The sequence below is a fragment of the Euprymna scolopes genome, chromosome 9 (genome assembly GCF_053919585.1).
Source record: "Euprymna scolopes isolate OS-2025 chromosome 9, ASM5391958v1, whole genome shotgun sequence".
NCBI classification, from domain to species: domain Eukaryota; kingdom Metazoa; phylum Mollusca; class Cephalopoda; order Sepiida; family Sepiolidae; genus Euprymna; species Euprymna scolopes.
In genome coordinates, this window is record NC_136490.1 from 37,406,234 (window position 1) to 37,424,858 (window position 18,625).

The 18,625-nt window shown below is 35.6% G+C and overlaps 1 non-coding gene across 1 annotated transcript; it reads right to left on the reverse strand.

Moving 5' to 3' along the window:
• Nucleotides 1-2,384: 2,384 nt before the first annotated feature.
• Nucleotides 2,385-2,574, reverse strand: LOC145285360 (U2 spliceosomal RNA). The gene has a single exon (XR_013869054.1). It is a non-coding gene; the product is annotated as a U2 spliceosomal RNA (small nuclear RNA).
• Nucleotides 2,575-18,625: the final 16,051 nt, after the last annotated feature.

Consider the following 18,625-nt stretch of genomic DNA (forward strand, 5'->3'; position numbering starts at 1 on the left):
TCATCATTTTTTCGTAATTCTTGGATATGTTACTAATTTCCACAATAATTTTTCATAATTTAAGCCCTTCTTATCTCCTTCCCCTTTACTTATATAATAACTTTGATATTGTATAGGCTGATTATTTTATTATAAACACACCAAACAAATCAAATTTCGTCATTTTTCGTAATTCTTGGATATGTTACTAATTTTGACAATAATTTTTTATAATTTAAACCATCCTTGTTGCCTTCTCTTACGAAAAAATTACTTTGATATATTATCTGGGCTGATTATTTCATAAAATCACAATTATCAATTTACTCACACTTCATAATTTTTCTTAATTCTTGGATATGTTACTCATTTCGAGAATTATTTTTAATATTTTTAAACCACATTATTAACCCCCCCCCACTACTAAAATAATAACTGTGATATAATATCTGGGATGATTATTTCATTTCAAACACACCAATAAACTAACTCAAATTTCGTAATTTTTCATAATTCTTGGATATGTTACTAATGCCGAAAATCATTTTTCATCATTTTAACTCACATCATCACCCCACTTACTAAAATTATAACTTTGATATATTGTCTGGTCTGATTATTTCATTGCAAACACACTAATGCATTAAATTACATATTATCATTTTCATAATTCTGGGATATGTTACTAATTTCGACAATTATTTTTCATAATTTAAACCATCCTTATAGCCCTCTCTTACTAACATAATTACTTTGATATATTTCCTGGGCTGATTATTTTATTATAAACACACAATCGATTAACTCACATTTAATCTTTGTTCATAATCCTGGATATGTTACTAATTTAGACAATAATTTTATAATTAAAAACCCACATTATGCCTCTCCCTCCTACTTATATAATATATTTGATATATTGTCTGGGCTTATTATATCATTACAAACACACCAAACAAGTAACTCACATTTCATCATTTTCCATAATTCTTGGATATGTTACTAATTTCGACAACAATTTTCATAACTTTAACCCACTATGTCGCTCCCCCTTATTCAAATAATAACTTTGATATATTGCCTGGGCTGATTATTTCATTACAAACAAAACAATCAATTGTGGGTATTCTCATAGTATATATGTTTCAACTATCTTATCCAATCCCGGGTGACGCCGCATATTCTGATAATATATATCGTTCACCTATCTCATTCAATCCCGGGCGACGCTGGGTATTTTGCTACTATATGTTTTCCACCTATCTCATTCAATACTGGGCGACACTTTCTGATAGTATATATTTGCACATCTCATTCAATCCCGGACTGACGTCATGTCCGCCACCCCACTGTTGAAAATATACATTAAATAGAGTAATGTTTTAATCGTAAATGTTCAGCCATTTTCGGGACTGACTTTATATCCCCAACCCACTTCTCAAAATATACATGAAATAATGTAATGTCTAAATAGTAAACTGTTTCAGTCATTTCCGGGACCGACTTTATATCCCAAACCCACTACTACAAATATAAATGAAATAATGTAATGTCTAAATAGTAAACTGTTTCAGCCATTTCTGGAACTGGCTTATAATCCCCACCACACTGTTGAAAATATACATGAAATAAAGTAATGTATAAATCGTAAACTTTTTAGCCATTTCCGGGACCGACTTCTTATCTCCCATCCTACTGTTAAAAATATACATTAAATAAAGTAATGTCCAAAACGTAAATGGTTGCAGCCATTTCCGGAACCGACTTCATATTTCCCACCCCAATGTTAAAAATATACATTAAATAAAGTAATGTGTAATGCGTAAACGGTTTCACCCATTTTCGGAACTGATTTAATATCCCCCACTCCACTGTTAAAAATATGCATGAAATAAAGTAATGTTTAAATCGTAAACGGCTTGAGTAATTTCCGGGACTGACTTCATATCCTGTAACCCACTGCTTGAAATATACTTTAAATAAAGTAATGTTTAAATCATAAACTGTTTCAGCAGCTTTTCGAAAGTAATACATAAAAACATTAACACGGTTATAGATTAGGCAACCATTGCTTCAACATTAATTTATGGGTGTAGTATCAGTTTCAACATTCCAGTGACTTAAATCCCCTCTTTTTTGTCTTGGTTAATGGAGGAGAAATTCTTCATTACTGATACAGTTTTTATTTTTGTTGTTGACCAGAGTGCCCCTCTTGGGGAGCTGGTTTCCCCCTAAATTTTTAACCGACCTCATATCAAATTCCGCCCTTGTGGGGAGGCAAGTAAACAAAAAAATAATCAGAACGGACATTTTCCAGGGTATTTTATAATTAATCAGAAGTTACATTTCCAGGGCATTTTGTAATTAAATCAGAAATAACTTTTTCCAGTTACTTTTTTAATATTAAAACTTTGTTACATTAAACATAGTAACAATTCACAATGCCTCCTCACGGGACAGATTTAGACACCAGCGAAGAAAAAATTGTCTTAGTCGTATAGGATTTCTCTTCCACTAAGAGAGAAGAACTTGAAATGTAGCACCTGAAGACCAGATACTACACTTTGATCTTAGCCAAAAGGCCAAGAAAGACAAATCATTTTTATTAGGTTTGCCCCAACAGCGACATCAATTGTGTTATATTATGAAGGGGTGACAAGGTTTATTTGGAATATTCCACTTTCCTATTTTTAGGGATGCACAGCATGATAACGGACGAAGCGATAAGCGTAATAATATAATGATATTTTCTTCATTGCGGACAAGAGACGAAGGCAAGAGGAATAGTTGACTGAAACGTCCTGAAACAACTAATAAAAGATGAGGATAATTGTGCGCAATAAATAAAATATAATGATGTTTGTATTTCGTTATATTTTCCCGCTCAACTCTGTTTAATCGGGCATTATTATGGACATCGACATTTACTAAGGTTTCCATATATTTCCAACAATATGTTTATGTTCAAGAATCAAACAACGTGCATAGTGATAGATATGGCAATTATTCCTATGAAACAGTTGGTATTATAAAAACGTAACATTGATTTTCAGATTTTCGGTGGGGGAGGAGTCATAGGAGTAATTCCGCCGTTATTCTATCCTGGCGCAAAAGGTTTGTGGTTGAACTAATAGATACCGTTGCAAAGCATAACATCGACATTATGTATGGATAGAGTTGGGACAGATATGAACCTACAATCCCTCCTCGCGTATTGGTAAAATTGAAATCTCACTCGTGGCGCAATGGATAAAGTACTTGGGTATTCTGTTGTAAGTTACGCTCAGAAGAGGAGGTTGATGGTTCGCTCCTCAGTGCGGGCGACATCCAAAATAAAATTGATTTATACCCAGTTATAACTGATGGAAGGAAAGCATGCGACCCCCATAGATTAAAAAAGTGGGGAGGGGAGATTCCGTTGGAAATTCCGTGCAAATTTCTGAGTTCAACGGAAAGATAGACCTAAAAAGTTCGGAGGTTACGTCGACCGAAACGTTGTGAAAATAATACTCAAAATGAGAACAATACGAAGAATACAAATAATGCGAAAATCAGTCAACATCTAAAAAAAATTAGAAACATACATTTTGTTCTGGGACGTTATTTTCACGTTTCGACCGATGTGACCTTCAATCGTCTCCATGTTGAACTTTTTTTTTACATGGTCATCACCACTTATCAAGGCTCAAGAGACCCCTCGAGGATAAGGGTTAAGAGTGTACAGTAGTCAATTGGACAATATAGTAATCGTTAGTAATGGAAATTCGGTAAATTTGTTAACTTAAGTGGAACCGCTCATCAAGAACTTGTTTACGTTGGACTTGAAGACAATCAGATTGTAGTCAGTTGGAAAGCATGAAAACGAAAGACAATTCCACAGGCGTGCACTTCTAAGAAAGAGGCTTTGTTCATGGAATCTACGTTTAGGTTTAAGCACAGATAAAGAGTGGGGGAAATTATTGATAGTGTTTTCTGCTAGACGAGTGTTTCTTGTGAAAGTTTGGCGAGGGGTGACTATAGATTGGAGCTCAGTTGAGTATTTACCATGAAAATAACGATAAAGCAGAGACAAACTCGTAACATCTCTTCGGTGATATAGAGGTTGCAGGGAAGAGAAAAGGGCATCTACGAGGCTACGAAGGCTAATTTGAACTCTATCAAGGCAGGACAAGTCCTTTCTAGCAGCTCCTGCCTAGATGTGGCAACAGTACTCCATCCTTTGACGTACCTGGCTCTTATATAGATAGAGAATTGCATTAGCAGAGATATCTACTGGATCGATAGAAGAATCCCACCATTTTTCCATTGGCCTTGGCGACAGATTTGATGTAAGTGTTCCGTTTTAGATCAGGAGTAAAGGTCAAGCCCAGAAGCTTGTCAAAGCATGAGGCCTCCCCAAGACGAGAGCCATCCATTTCAATTGATGCCAGATGGAGATCAGAACGTTGATGATAGAAGCTTGGTTTTACATGCGTTAAAAGTAACCAGTCACTCCTTTTCCCATTGTACCACGTGCTCAGATCAGAGGAGAGAACTTAGTTGTTTACGGTCTTAGATGTGCTACCATAGATGGTAGTGTCATCAGCATAAATGTCTACGAATGATATAAGGATGTGATTTGGAAGATCATTAATGTAGATCAGGAAGAGAGTTGGGCTCAGGATTGATCCCTGAGGGACTCCAGAATTAATACTGGGAGCTTCTGATTTTTGCCCATCAACTACTACTCTTATGAACCTATCAGGGATAAATGATTTAATAATTGAGAAGGCATTTCCAGCTATACCATAGCTGGAGATCTTGTGAATAGATCTTTACAGCAACGTTTATGTTACCCTATATTTTTTTTATTAAAAATATAGAAGTTGAAGAGCTACGCAGACATGGGTTGTGTCATTAAAACGAGCGACCTTTTTGCACCAGAATTATTTTTCCTACATAGTCACCAGTAATCTCAATGTACTTTTGCCTGCGATTTGGTGGTGGATGTGCATGGGCGTTCAGAGCGGACTTAGCAATCACATCTCTGTCACCACTCTGAAATAAACAAACTTATTTAATTTATTTAATTGACTGCATCGACTTCCTAAAAGTTTAACAGGAACCAGTGATTGTTAATCTGTTCAATTTTTTTCTGCATCGAGGAATTAAATGATGCATATCTGCTACTAACGCATGTGAATGACAGGAGTGTTTTCTTATAATCGCACTTCGTCAATATTTGCAACAGAGAAATGAGGTCGGAGGGTATATCGGTCGAAAAATAAAAACCACTCTGAATGATCCAAATAATACAATAGGAATTCTGTTGACATTAAATAACGTACACACGCCTAAATATAAAATAAGCATTACAAAAGGAAAAAAAAAAAACGACCTTCCTTAACCCATAACAGTTTTCCCTTTTGCAGAACTCAATCATGTGTTGCAAAACAAAAAAAAGAACAACACGAATTTGAAGACATAACATTGTTTACCAAAATGGCCGAACTTGTCATAAAATCATATAAAAGGGTATGCTGTAAGACAAAACTAAACACAACACCATGAGTAAATATTTTAAGATATAACGAAATTGAGTCATAATTCGTTTATATATATATATATATATATATATATATATGTATATATATATATGTATATATATATATATATATATATATATATATATATATATATATATATATATATATATATAACACGATGTTGTATTAATATATTATTATATCAGTTTCGGTTTCAGTTTCAATTCAAACTGACCCACCCAAGACATATATATATATATATATATATATATATATATATATATGTATATATATATATATATATATATATGTCGAAAATTCATAAGATATAAAAATCGATAGAACATTAACTTTATAATAATATATACGAAATCTGAAAGAATTAAAATGTCATATTTAAGCGTTCTTTACGACTGGGCTACGCCGGGCGTCCCTGTTAGCTAAGATAAATATTTTTGCAGTTTTGACACAAGTGTTACAATGATATCAGAGCGTATCCATTAACACAGACAATCTACAAAATGCCAACATTAAAATATTACATGATAATGAGTCCGCTGTGAAATTTCCACAGGTCCTGCTGGTATATATAATGTTGTTATATATATATATATATATATATATATATATATATATATATATATATATATATATATATATATATATATATATATATATATATATATATTAATACAGTGTCAGTTAATCTGCATAATGTTAGCTTATGAGTGAGTATGTGCGTGCGAGCACATAATGGACGTTTAGTACCAGGCTACTAACCTTAGTTCGCGGGTTCTCTTCGTCTCGTAGCACTAAAAGAAATACATTCTACTGTGAAGCAGTAACACCAGTAAACTTCTTTTTGTGTTTCCTCGTTTGTTTTTATTTTCAGAGTTATGTGTTTTCCTCAGGGATTTGCAACGCGTTTATCTTTTATCATTTGGATAACAATTGGATAATTGCACAGATACGACCGGCAACTTGCCGCCATCTGTATGCCTCATTATTCAACACCCTCATAATTACAAAGTACCAAGTGCCTTCAATAAGTTTCCAAAATTTTTTCCAAACTTTTTCGTGTGGACACTTTTATTGATAGTACACACATGAAACTCTAGTTCCCTTTAAAAGTAATCTCCTCCGGTTGCAATGTACTTGTTGTACCGTTCCAACAATTTCTGGAAGGCCCGATGGAAGTCCTCTTGTGTTAGCATATCAGTGAACCTTGTTAATGCCTCTTTCATCTCCTTAATTGTCTCATAACGATAGCCTCTAAGGTTTTCCTTGAGCTTAGGGAATAACCAAAGTCACAGGGAGCAAGGTCTGGACTATGGAAGGGTGAGAAACTATCTTAATGCCCATCTTGGTCAGTAGAACGCCTTTCTCTCTTATATTCTCTGAGTACCCTTCGACCAAATCTTCTGTATTTTTAGTTCCTTGCGAATAATTTTGTGTACAGTTCCCACACTGAAATCAAACTCTTTCTTAAAAGTGCACCTGTGGAACTCTCTTCGTTTGCTTTTTTCCCACCTGACTACAACTTGGATATCTTCAAGTCCAATATAAACAAATTCCTGATGAACCGCCCTTTTCCCAGACCAGCAAGAACAACATGCATCCCTTCTAGATCTGTTTCTGACCACAATTTCCCGATGACTGTGTAACGAATGGCCACAGCCCAAAACAACGAGATATTATAAAAAGGCTGACTGGTAAGGCATCAGGGACCTCATCAGGGACGCTCCATGGCAAAATATCTATTCACTTCCTGCTGAACATTGCACCGAATGGTTCAAAACTGCAATTGAAGCATATGTTCCCACACGCAAATTCTATAGCAAACCCTACTCTCCCCAATGGTTCACTTCAACTTGTGTAATTGCCATAGTGCAAAGGCAGCATGCGTACCGCAGATTTAACCGACATAAGTCCAGTTCAAACAGACAGAAGTATAGTATATAGAAGCCAGAAATAACTGTAAGAAAGAAATAGCGACAGCTAAGAGAGAATTTACTGAAACCACCCAAAAACGCATAGAAACACAGAAATTAGGAACCCGATACTTCTGGAAAATCTACAACAGTGTAGTAAATAGTGGGCAATCAACTATTCCCCCACTATCCAACAATCATGAGGTTGTTTGCTCAGCAACTGAGAAGGCTAACATGCTTGCCAGACGGTTTGCCTCAAACTCCACACTGGACTCTGCTAGTCACCCCTCCCTGAATTTTTTTTGCAGACAGACGCCACACTAGACGATCTGAAAATCACCCCTGCTCAGGTGCATGCTATCATAATAAAGCTTGACACTGCAAAAGCATGTGGACCTGATTTCATCCCAGCTGTGCTATTAAAAAAATGCGCCGCCCAAGTAGCTCCAGTTTTCGCCAAACTTTACAACAAATGCCTTAATGAATCATGCTTTCCTGCCTGCTGGAAAACTGCTTCTGTAGTGCCAGTTTTCAAGAATTCTGGCGAAAGAACTGACCCAGTAAATTATCGCCCAATTAGCCTCCTCTCACTTTTCGCCAAAATATTTGAGATAATAATTAACCAAGCTCTAGTCCATCACCTTACAGATGCTAAACTTTTGACTGACCAACAATATGGATTTAGGCAAGCCCGTTCCAGAGCAGACATCCTAACTGTAATCTCAGAACGTATATACCAGTCACTGGACAAAGCAGTAAGAGCGGTAGCTCTAGATATATCTAAGGCTTTTGACAGGGTATGGACTAAGGGTCTTCTCAAGAAAATCAGATCATACGGCATCACTGGAAGAATGCATAACATAATTAGATCCTTCTTAGATAAGAGAAAAATCCAGGTTGCCCTTAACGGTCGTACATCTAAAAAATATAATATAAATGCGGGAGTGCCTCAGGGGTCTATCCTTGGAGCTCTGTTATTCCTAATATTCATCAATGACCCCCTGACAAAATTATCAGTGAGATGGGTATGTATGATGATGACACCACGCTCTATAACAGACACGACAGGAAAACAAATGAACACATATCTAAAGAAATGGCAGAAATACTAAAGGAAGACATCCGATCCGTAGTGGAATTGGGACAAAAATGGATGGTCACATTCAATGCTGCCAAGACTAAACTCGTTTCCTTCAATAATTACAAGAAATTTTCCCTAACGCCAATAGCAATGACCAAAGATTCTTTATCTGAAAGTGCATCTTTTAAACTCCTCGGCCTAAAGTTCACAGTAAACCTGAGTTGGAACAATTACATTGTCTCTACCGTGCTAGAAAGCTATTAACGCCTGAAAGTATCCTATACCTTTATAAGGCCACCATTCGCCCATGTATGGAGTATTGCTGTTATATTTGGGTTGGTGCATTTGCCACTAGTCTCTCGCTCCTAGACAAGGTTCAAAAGAAAGTCGCCAATTTGATAGGTCCTGAACTGTCAGCTAAACTTCAGCTTCTGTCACATCGACGAAATGTTGCATCCCTCTGCCTGTTCTACAAGTACTTTAACCGTGAATGCTCTGACGAACTGCAAGCACTTGTGCCCCCTCGACGTAAATACCCCCGACAAACACGACAAGCAGCTAAATTCCACCTATTCACAGTAGAGATCCCTTGATGCAAGAGAGCCTTCTACTCCAATAATTTCTTCCCCAGAACAGCTAGACTTTGGAATTCCCTTCCGGGTCTCTGCTTCCCCGACTGTACTAACAAGCAGAAGTTCAAGTGCAACGTGAACCGACATCTTGCTGCCCAACTTCCAACACAGTACCCCTGATGCTTATGCCCCTAATAGTAGCCCCCTACAACAAAGTGGCAATGTGCTTTGTTTGGGGTGAAAATGTAATTTAAAAAAATCTCCAATACTAATGATAACTACGATATTATCCCATTGATTACTGTACACGCAATAACCCTTATCTCAGAGTGGCTTCCGGGCCTTGGTAAGTGGTGACTACCATGTAAAAAAAAAAAAAAAAAAAAAACTGTGCACTTATTTTCTCTATAGACACACAACAGTCCTTATTTATGAAATTCTTTATTTGGCCAACCAACTCTTATATTCTTTCCTTGCTCCACCCACACTTCTCACAGACTTCCTGCATTCCTCGAACCTTTTATGCCACTGAAAAATTGAAGCTTGATTTATGCAAGATGGCATAAAAGCAGTCTAAAGTATTCCATACGTTTCTGTGGCATTTTTCGATGTTTAAAACAGAATTTTATTGCGTATCGTTCCCCATGTCCAGATTGCATTTTTGAAATTCATAAACTGTGATAATCAGGCTTTATCAGGATGTATTCCAATTCCTGCTGTAATTGTTCGTTTGAACCTGAAATTATAAAAATTGGAAAATCATCTCATTAAATGTACCATACTTTGGGGTAATTGCGTCAAGTCCGGGGTAATTGCGCCAAATAGTTAAAAGCGCTCCTTTGGCAACCACGCATATAAAGAGCACTTTTTTGTTTAGTTGGTGTAATTAACCCCGGATTTGGCGCAATTACCCCAAAGTACAGTATAGCAATAACATACTGAATTTTCAAGTGTCTTCAACACTTTTAAAGGCCTGTACAAAAAATCCGGAAACTTATTGAAGTAACCTTGTACTTTGTTTATTTTCCTTTATTTCAATATTCCTTTATTTTAATATTTCGTTGGTCATATATTTTCTACTTCTATCTTCTACCTCTCTTTTCTTCTACTTCACTTTCTTCTTCGTTTTCTTTTTCTTCTTCTTTGTGGACATGTTCTTCTAGTTTCCACATCATTTTCATTTTGGCGATATTGTTGACATCTCAAAAGGCGTACGATACGGCATGGAGATATGGGATTTCAAAAGAATGTACATAATAAGAGAATAAGAGGAAATATGGCAATGTTCATACATGACTTCTTATCTCACAGATATTACAAAGTGCACCAGGGACATACAATCTCAGATCAATATCAATAAGAAGCAGGAGTACCACAAGGAAGTGTGCCATCTATCACCTTATTCCTAATAAATATAAACGAAATAATAAAAATAGTTGACACAGGATTCGCAAATTCACTATTTGTAGACGACTTTTCGATTGCCTATTCTGCGCCAAACATGCCAACAATAGAAAGAAAGATACAGCATTGTCTAAACAAAATTGACAACTGGACTAACAAAAATGGATTCAAGCTAGCCAAAAACAAAACTGTTAGAAAACAAAAGTATCATTTAGATCCACAGGAGACCCGAGTCTAATAGCACAACGTACAATTTTTTTAGGTATCACACTAGACAACAAATTTCACTTTAACATGCATATTAATAACTTGAAGCAAAAAAAAGCCAAAAAGCAATAAAACTCTTAAAATTAATATCGAAAACAAACTGGGAAGCAGACCAGGACACAATGTCAAAAATATAACATGCACATATTAGATCAAAATTAGACTGAGTACATCGGATATAGCTCTACCTGTAAATCCTATCTCAAAGAATTAACAACTAAGGAGTAAAACAAAGTCTGGGAACATACTGAACATCACCTATAGAAACCAATTAGCCCCCTCTTCATTTAAGATGGCAGAAATACGCAATAAACTACAAAGTAATCCAAACAATCCACATATGAGAAAACCTTTAACCTGCAATATACAAACTTTTACACCAACAAACAATAAAAAACATACCCTCTTTTGGGCATCGTATCAATGAAATAATAACTCAAATTAATGAAAACCCTAATAACATAGTCAAACACACACAATAAGTAACAGACCACCATGGACATTAAAACCCCCAAGCACTGATTTAACTCTTTCTAAACACAAGAAAAATAATACAAACCACCTAAGAAATAGAAGTCACTTTGGCGAACTTAGGGAAAGGTAGTAGACAATGTATGACGAGCCAAACGCTATCACGTCTAATGCACAAATGCCACTGCGCCTGTGTGATGATAACGGAAATCCGGTTTGTGCTCATTTGCATTAGTTTGCGCTCCCCGGATATAAAAGGCGTCGGATTTTTTTGTGGCAGCATTTTTTTTTCATTTGCTTCCGTCGGTGAAAGAGATTTCGTTTTGTGCGTTTCAAAAAGAGGGTGAAGAAAGGAAATACTCTATTACCTTAACCTTCACCGAGGTGCACGACTTATATGATCTTCACCGAGGTGCGCGACTTGACACACAAAAAAAACAGCCTCTTAATCACCTGCTAACGCACGCGTCACTGTAACGTCCAATGACAACAACAACAACAACCTTCTCACTCGACCTGCCTTTTATACCACTATCTCAATCCCTCCTCTTGCGCATGCGCCTGTAGATTCCTGACAACCTCGAGACTTTCGCTTATAAAAACCCAAGTTTTGTTGTCGCGCATGCCTATACAAGGCACAAACATGTGGGCGTTTGTTTTGTTGGTAAGTACTACACTCCCCCCTGATCTGATGATCACATAGAGTACACTCCGGGGTGGCCTCTTAGTTCCTTGGCTTCTGCGAAGGGTGGTATTTACAATCTCGGATTCAGGTTCTGGTTCTGGTTCTGGTTCTGGGTGTGGTTCTGGTTCTGGTTCTGATCCTGCCTGATCAGACGAACTACAACTACCACTCTCTTGCTCGGTGACCTCACTCATTAGCAGCTCATCATCTGATGATTCATCGCTCTCTGTAGTTGTGGGATGTACTTCACTAGCTGGGCGAAGATCGCGCACATGGCGTGGGGTTCCATCAACAAGGACCGACTGCTGGCTGACCACTCCAAATATTCGTCCTCGGTTTCTCCTGGCATGAGCTTCCTAGAGGCAAATGTTTCGTAGGCCGTGCAGGGATCCATGGCAAATGCCTTATATAAAGCATTTTTATACAGGTAACATCAGCCTTCTCCACGACAATAAGTTGCTGATATACACTTAGGGCGCCTCCAGCCAATCTCAGGGGAATCACGGTATGCACCCCTTTACTTCACAGAGGTTGCAGGTCAGCTCAACCCTTTCGACCCAGTCGACAACAGAAGTGGATCCGTCGAATTCGGGTATCAGTTTTAAATTAAACTTTGCCCCAGCCATAGTTGTCCAGGAAAAGAGACAAAACGAAATTGCCGAAATAGCTTATTACCTTCACCTTCACCGAGGTGCACGACTTATATGATCTTCACCGAGGTGCGCGACTTGACACAAAAAAACAGCCTCCTAATCACCTGCTAACGCACGCGTCACTATAACGTCCAATGACAACAACAACAACAACCTTCTCACTCAACCTGCCTTTTATACCACTATCTCAATCCCTCCTCTTGCGCATGCGCCTGTAGATTCCTGACAACCTCGAGACTTCAGCTTATAAAAATCCAAGTTTTGTTGTCGCGCATGCCTATACAAGGCAAAAACACGTGGGCGTTTGTTTTGTTGGTAAGTACTACATACTCAGTATCGCGAGTCGAGGTCAGGAAGAAAGGGAGGGTAAGAAGAAAGAACTGAATAAAAAGAACATTTTGCTTTAGGTATGGAGCTAAAACAACAAAAGAAACAGGTGCAGATGGACAACATCATCTCCAAATAAGACTCCCCATCGATGCAACAATATACACAGTTTATTTACATGTTATCAAAATGGCACTAGAACTAATACAAAGTAACACTGATTCTCTGTCGTGCATCTAAGAGGAGAAGAACTCGAACACCCTCACATAACATACGTAATAAACGAATACAATAAAAGGAATGAAAAAAGAAATAAAATACCCTAGCTTGGATATCAAGTCATGTCGGTATAACAGGCAACGAAAAAGTTGACTAGTTAAAGAATTTATAAACAGAATTATAACCAGCATCAAAATTCGATACACAGATTTCGGTAACAAAAATAAAAGAATACGACAGAAGTAAGTGGCAAGCAGAATGGGATAGATGCACCCAAAATCAATTACACGAACACTAACCTACAACTAAAAAGAAAAACAAAACAGTAATAAAAGGACGGAATGAAAACAGAATTAGAAGTGGACACACTAAACTAACACACTCATACTTAATTGAAACTACATGAAACCTATGTGATGAGAAAATGACAATAAAACAAGGAATGCCGGAAATACAAAAACATGAGAAATAAATATTACACAGCAAATAATTCAAAGAATTATTTCATAAGGTAGTACCACACCAGATCATCGAATACTTAAAAAATACAACTCTTCAAATTACTTCAAACAATACCAATAAGACCTTAAAAAAATAAAAGTTTAAACGATGATAACTAAAAAATTTACGAAACCAAAAAGAAAAACACAAACTAGCCCAATTCAACAAATGATTTGGCATTAAACAACCCACAGTGGTTGATATGCCATAAAACAACAACAAACCATCATTTTTAGTTTCCTTTTCAATCTCTATTTTCCCACATTTCAATGAGTAGAAACCCAATATATCATCTATAGTCAAATACTAAGCAGACATTTGTAATTTTCTCTCGTCGATAATTGGCCATATAATTTCCGTTTTCTTTTTTATTTCATTTCGTCGAATTGCGTTAATTAGATTTATTCGAACTCATAAACTGGATTCCAAATATAAACCAAATGACCTTATTCAGTGGAAGATTCATTGAAAAAAAAAACGTACGTTGAATTCTACAAATAAAATATAAATCCGTAACAAATATTTTAATTATGCTTTCAGAACAATATTTTCGAGACGTTGGACTGTTGTTATTTGTATTTCCATGTGCGGCCATCTTGCTGTCGATATATAATTTTAATAATAAGTTACAACTTATCAAGGCCAATAGAAACTCAGGAATTAGGGTTAATCTGAAGGACTGATTGTCAATTTACAGATAAACAAGCTTATGATGTGATTGAGAATGATTGCTGGGATGAATCACGTTCGAATATTGTGGAAACCGTTAATCTATGAACATTAGATTTGAAGGCGACTATGATATAATCTGCAAACACGCAGTCCCGTGATATTGTGTTTCACGGAATAGAAACACTTGTGAAAAAACTATTCGTGAAGAGTGTGTTTGGCACTAGACACGTGTATTTTTTTGTTGTTTTCGTAGAAAAAAAGTTCTTGTTGTGAATATCGTGTAAAGATGAACAATGCAATGAAGCTTGATCGAACATCTTCCATGACAAAAAAAACGATAGACTAAAGTTGAGACAAAGAGAGAACACTGGTCTATCTATCTAAATATATATATATATATGTGTGTGTGTGTGTGTGTGTGTGTGTGTTTTATGTTTTTATCACCGTTTTATCTGCTTAGTTACATATGTTTCAGTTACCGAATCGTATTAACGATCCAGTAACTTCGTCAGACTTTACAGATATGGTTATTATGATTGCAAAAATGATAGTAGAAGAAGCACGAAGAAAGGGGAAAGAAGAAAGGGGGCAGAGATCGACAACAGTTAAGTTTTAAGGTTTAATAAACATTAGACGGTTGTAGGGCTAAGCGGGGAGTTTAAGAAATTCAGCTAGACACGGATAAGAATATAGGGACGGGGAAGAGAGAGATAGGGAGAGGGGTAAGGAAAGGGGAGAATTTTAATTTTAAGTTTTAAGACTTAATAAACATTAGAAGGTGGTAGAGGTTAGGGGGTTTAAGCTGTTCAACCACACACGAATAGGAATATATGAAAGGGTAGAGAGAGAGAGAGAGAGAGAGAGAGAGAGAGAGAGAGAGAGGCCAAGAAGGTGAAAAAAAAGGAGAGGCATAAGATGGATAGAGTTTTGGGAGCGGAGATAGGGGGAAAGAAAGAGATAAGTATAAATACTAAGCGCGAAAGGGAGACGGAGAGAAGCAATCAATTCAACACGTGGCTCTGGACTGTCGGGCTTAGGTATTGCGTATATGTCATATGAGCTTTTATAACTTAACCCCTACCTAATGAACCCTTATATATGGCCAACTTCATACACACTCCCAAATATAAAACCAACCACACGTATAGGAATAAATTTTATCATAAATCTGCCTAACCTTGCCGAATTAATTATACCTATTTTTTTTGCCTACTTTTATTTTATTATATATATATCTCTGTGTGTGTGTGTGTGTGCTTGTATATGTGTGTATATGTGTATGTGTGTATATATATGTATATATATGTGTGTGTATATGTGTATGGTTTTGTATATGTATATATATATATGTGTTTGTATATATATATATATATATATATATATATATATATATATATATAAAGCTGAATGTGTGTGTGTGTGTGTGTGTCTGGTCACGAATAGGCTCCTATATTGTTGACTATTTTAAAAAACTGATTACATATAATGATAGAAGATGTATCGAGACACAGGAGTTGGTATGTTTGATCTGGCAGAACGGTGGTTCATTAAAATTGTGGGGTCCGCGTTCGCGCCTGGTCCACAAAGTATGGAAATAAAAAATTTAAAAATTAAAAAAAACGTATACAAGTGTTTTTGATATAAATGTACATAATAATACTTTGATAAGTATGTTTTAACTTAAATAGGGATGGTATAATAAAATTGTGGGGGCTGCGTTCGCGCCTGGCCTCCATAGAATGGAAATAGGCAAGAACTTTAATAAAGACTTTTCATATCTATCTGCGTAAGTATACTTTGATGATTATGTTTCAGTTTGAAGAAATATGGTATAATAAAATTATGGGGTGTTCGTTCGCGCCTGATCTCCATAGAATGGAAATATGTTACAAAGTTGAACAAGGTTTTTTAATATAGATCCACAGAATAGTGTGATAAGTGTTTCAGTGTGAACAGTTAAGGTATAATAAATTATGCGGTTTATCTATTTTATTTTACTTTCATCATATTTTGCTTTGGTTTTGATACCCCCAAATTCGAAGCTATCTCTTTACAACCCTTCCTTTTCATAACCTATCATTCTTTCATAAATGAGAGTCCATTTTCTGTAGGCTGTTTTTGAACCCAGTCAACGACGGGTACTTTTGCTAGTATATATATATATATATATATATATATATATATATATATATATATATATATATATATATATATATATATATATATTCTATTTCATGCCTTTGTATTTATGCAATTACTTAGCGAATTTTATCCCATTTCCTTTATTATCATTACTATTATCAGTATATATATATATATATATATATATATATATATATATATATATGTATTACTTGTATACTTCTTCACCCTTATTATTCTGATTCCATATTTTGTTTTATTTATTCAATCCATATCTAGAAATTTTAATTTACTCTAATTTACTTACTTAATTCCTTAAAGACCTCTAATAGTCAATGAATTTAAATAGATAAATGCTTTTAAGTTGGATGTAACTAAACCTGCTTTGAGAGATCGCAACTTAGTTACTGTAAACAACGTGCCCTCCCATACTACATAAACCTTTAACGTGTCAAAACCCATATGACATATACTCAACACCTAAGCACGACAGTCCAAAGCCACGTGTTGATTACTTGTTTCTCTTCCGTTCCCTTTCGCTCTTAGTATTTATACTTATCTCTATATTTCTTTCCCCGTATCTTCGCTCCCAAAACTCTATCCATCTCATGCCTCGCCTCTTTTTTTCACCTTCTTCATCTCTGTCTCTCTCTCTCTCTCTTTCTTTCTTTCTCTCTCTTTCTCTCTCCTTCTCTCTCTCTCCCTACCCTTCATATATTCCTATTCGTGTCTGGTTGAACAGCTTAAACCACCTAACCCCTTCCACCTTCTAATGTTTATTAAGTCTTAAAACTTAAAATTAAAATTCTTCCCTTTCCTTACCCCTCTCCCTATCTCTCTCTTCCCCCTCCCTATATTCTTATCCGTGTCTAGCTGAATTTCTTAAACTCCCCGCTTAGCCCTACAACCGTCTAATGTTTATTAAACCTTAAAACTTAACTGTTGTCGATCTCCTCCCCCTTTCTTCTTTCCCCTTTTTTCGTGCTTCTTCTAATATCATTTTTGCAATCATAATAACCATTTCTGTAATGTCTGATGAAGTTACTAGATCGTTAATACGATTCGGTAACTGAAACATATGTAACTAAGCAGATAAAACAGTAATAAAAAATAAAACATATTTGCTCTGCAATAGTATTCAGCACTTTCTTCAAGATTTTACTGATTACCATTTTTGCTAAATATATATATATATATATATATATAGAGAGAGAGAGAGAGAGAGAAAGAGAGAGAAAGAAAGAGAGCGTGCGGTTGTAAAAAAAATATACTTACATTTCGACTAGCGATAAGACATTTACTTATGAACATAGATTGAAATGGAATAGCTTCAAATAAGAATGCAAGTGTAATTGATTATTCCTCAACTACATAAGCATTATTGTTTAGGCAACGCTAATAACAGTTACACTTTTACAATTTGAGACCCCATATATATAATATATATGCTCATATATATAACTATTTTATCTATATATAAATAAATAAATAAAATAAACAACAAATATCTCTCTCTATCTCTCTCTCTCTCGCTCTCTCTCTCTCTCTCTCTCTCTATATATATATATATATATATATATATATATATATATATACATAATCTTCTATAATATAAAGGGCAAAAATTTGTTTAAGTGTATGTATGCATGTATGTATGTTTGTATGTCTCGCAAAAACATTCGACAGAGGCGATCGATTTTCACAAGATCGGCTTCATTTTTAACTTCGACCCTTCGGGCGACAGATATCGAAGAATTAGCTAAAAACATCAATTTCTTTAACTTTATCTGGGCACTTTTCTACAGGGAGGGGTGGCAAAAATCGTTACTTTATGACAATTTAGGCGTACACGAATGCGCAAAAAACGTTTTTTCTTGAATTAGTTTAAATATTTAAAAAAAAAAACACGTAAGTTCACTCTCGCAGTCATAAACCAGTCGGTATAGTAGTAGCGTTGTTATCGTAAGATTATCGAGCCGAGATGTCAGATATATTTTTGTTCGATTTTTAAAATTTTAATATTGAAAGTCTTATTTATGCCTTTTTCGTTCGTTTTTTTTAATTTTTCCAGCACGTTCGCTGTTTTGTTTGTTTTGCCGATTTTTTAAAGAATTTTAACATTGTTCGCTTACTCTTAATTTTGCACAACGTTCGCTATTTTTTTTTTTTAATAATAATTAACCGGGTTATTACGTT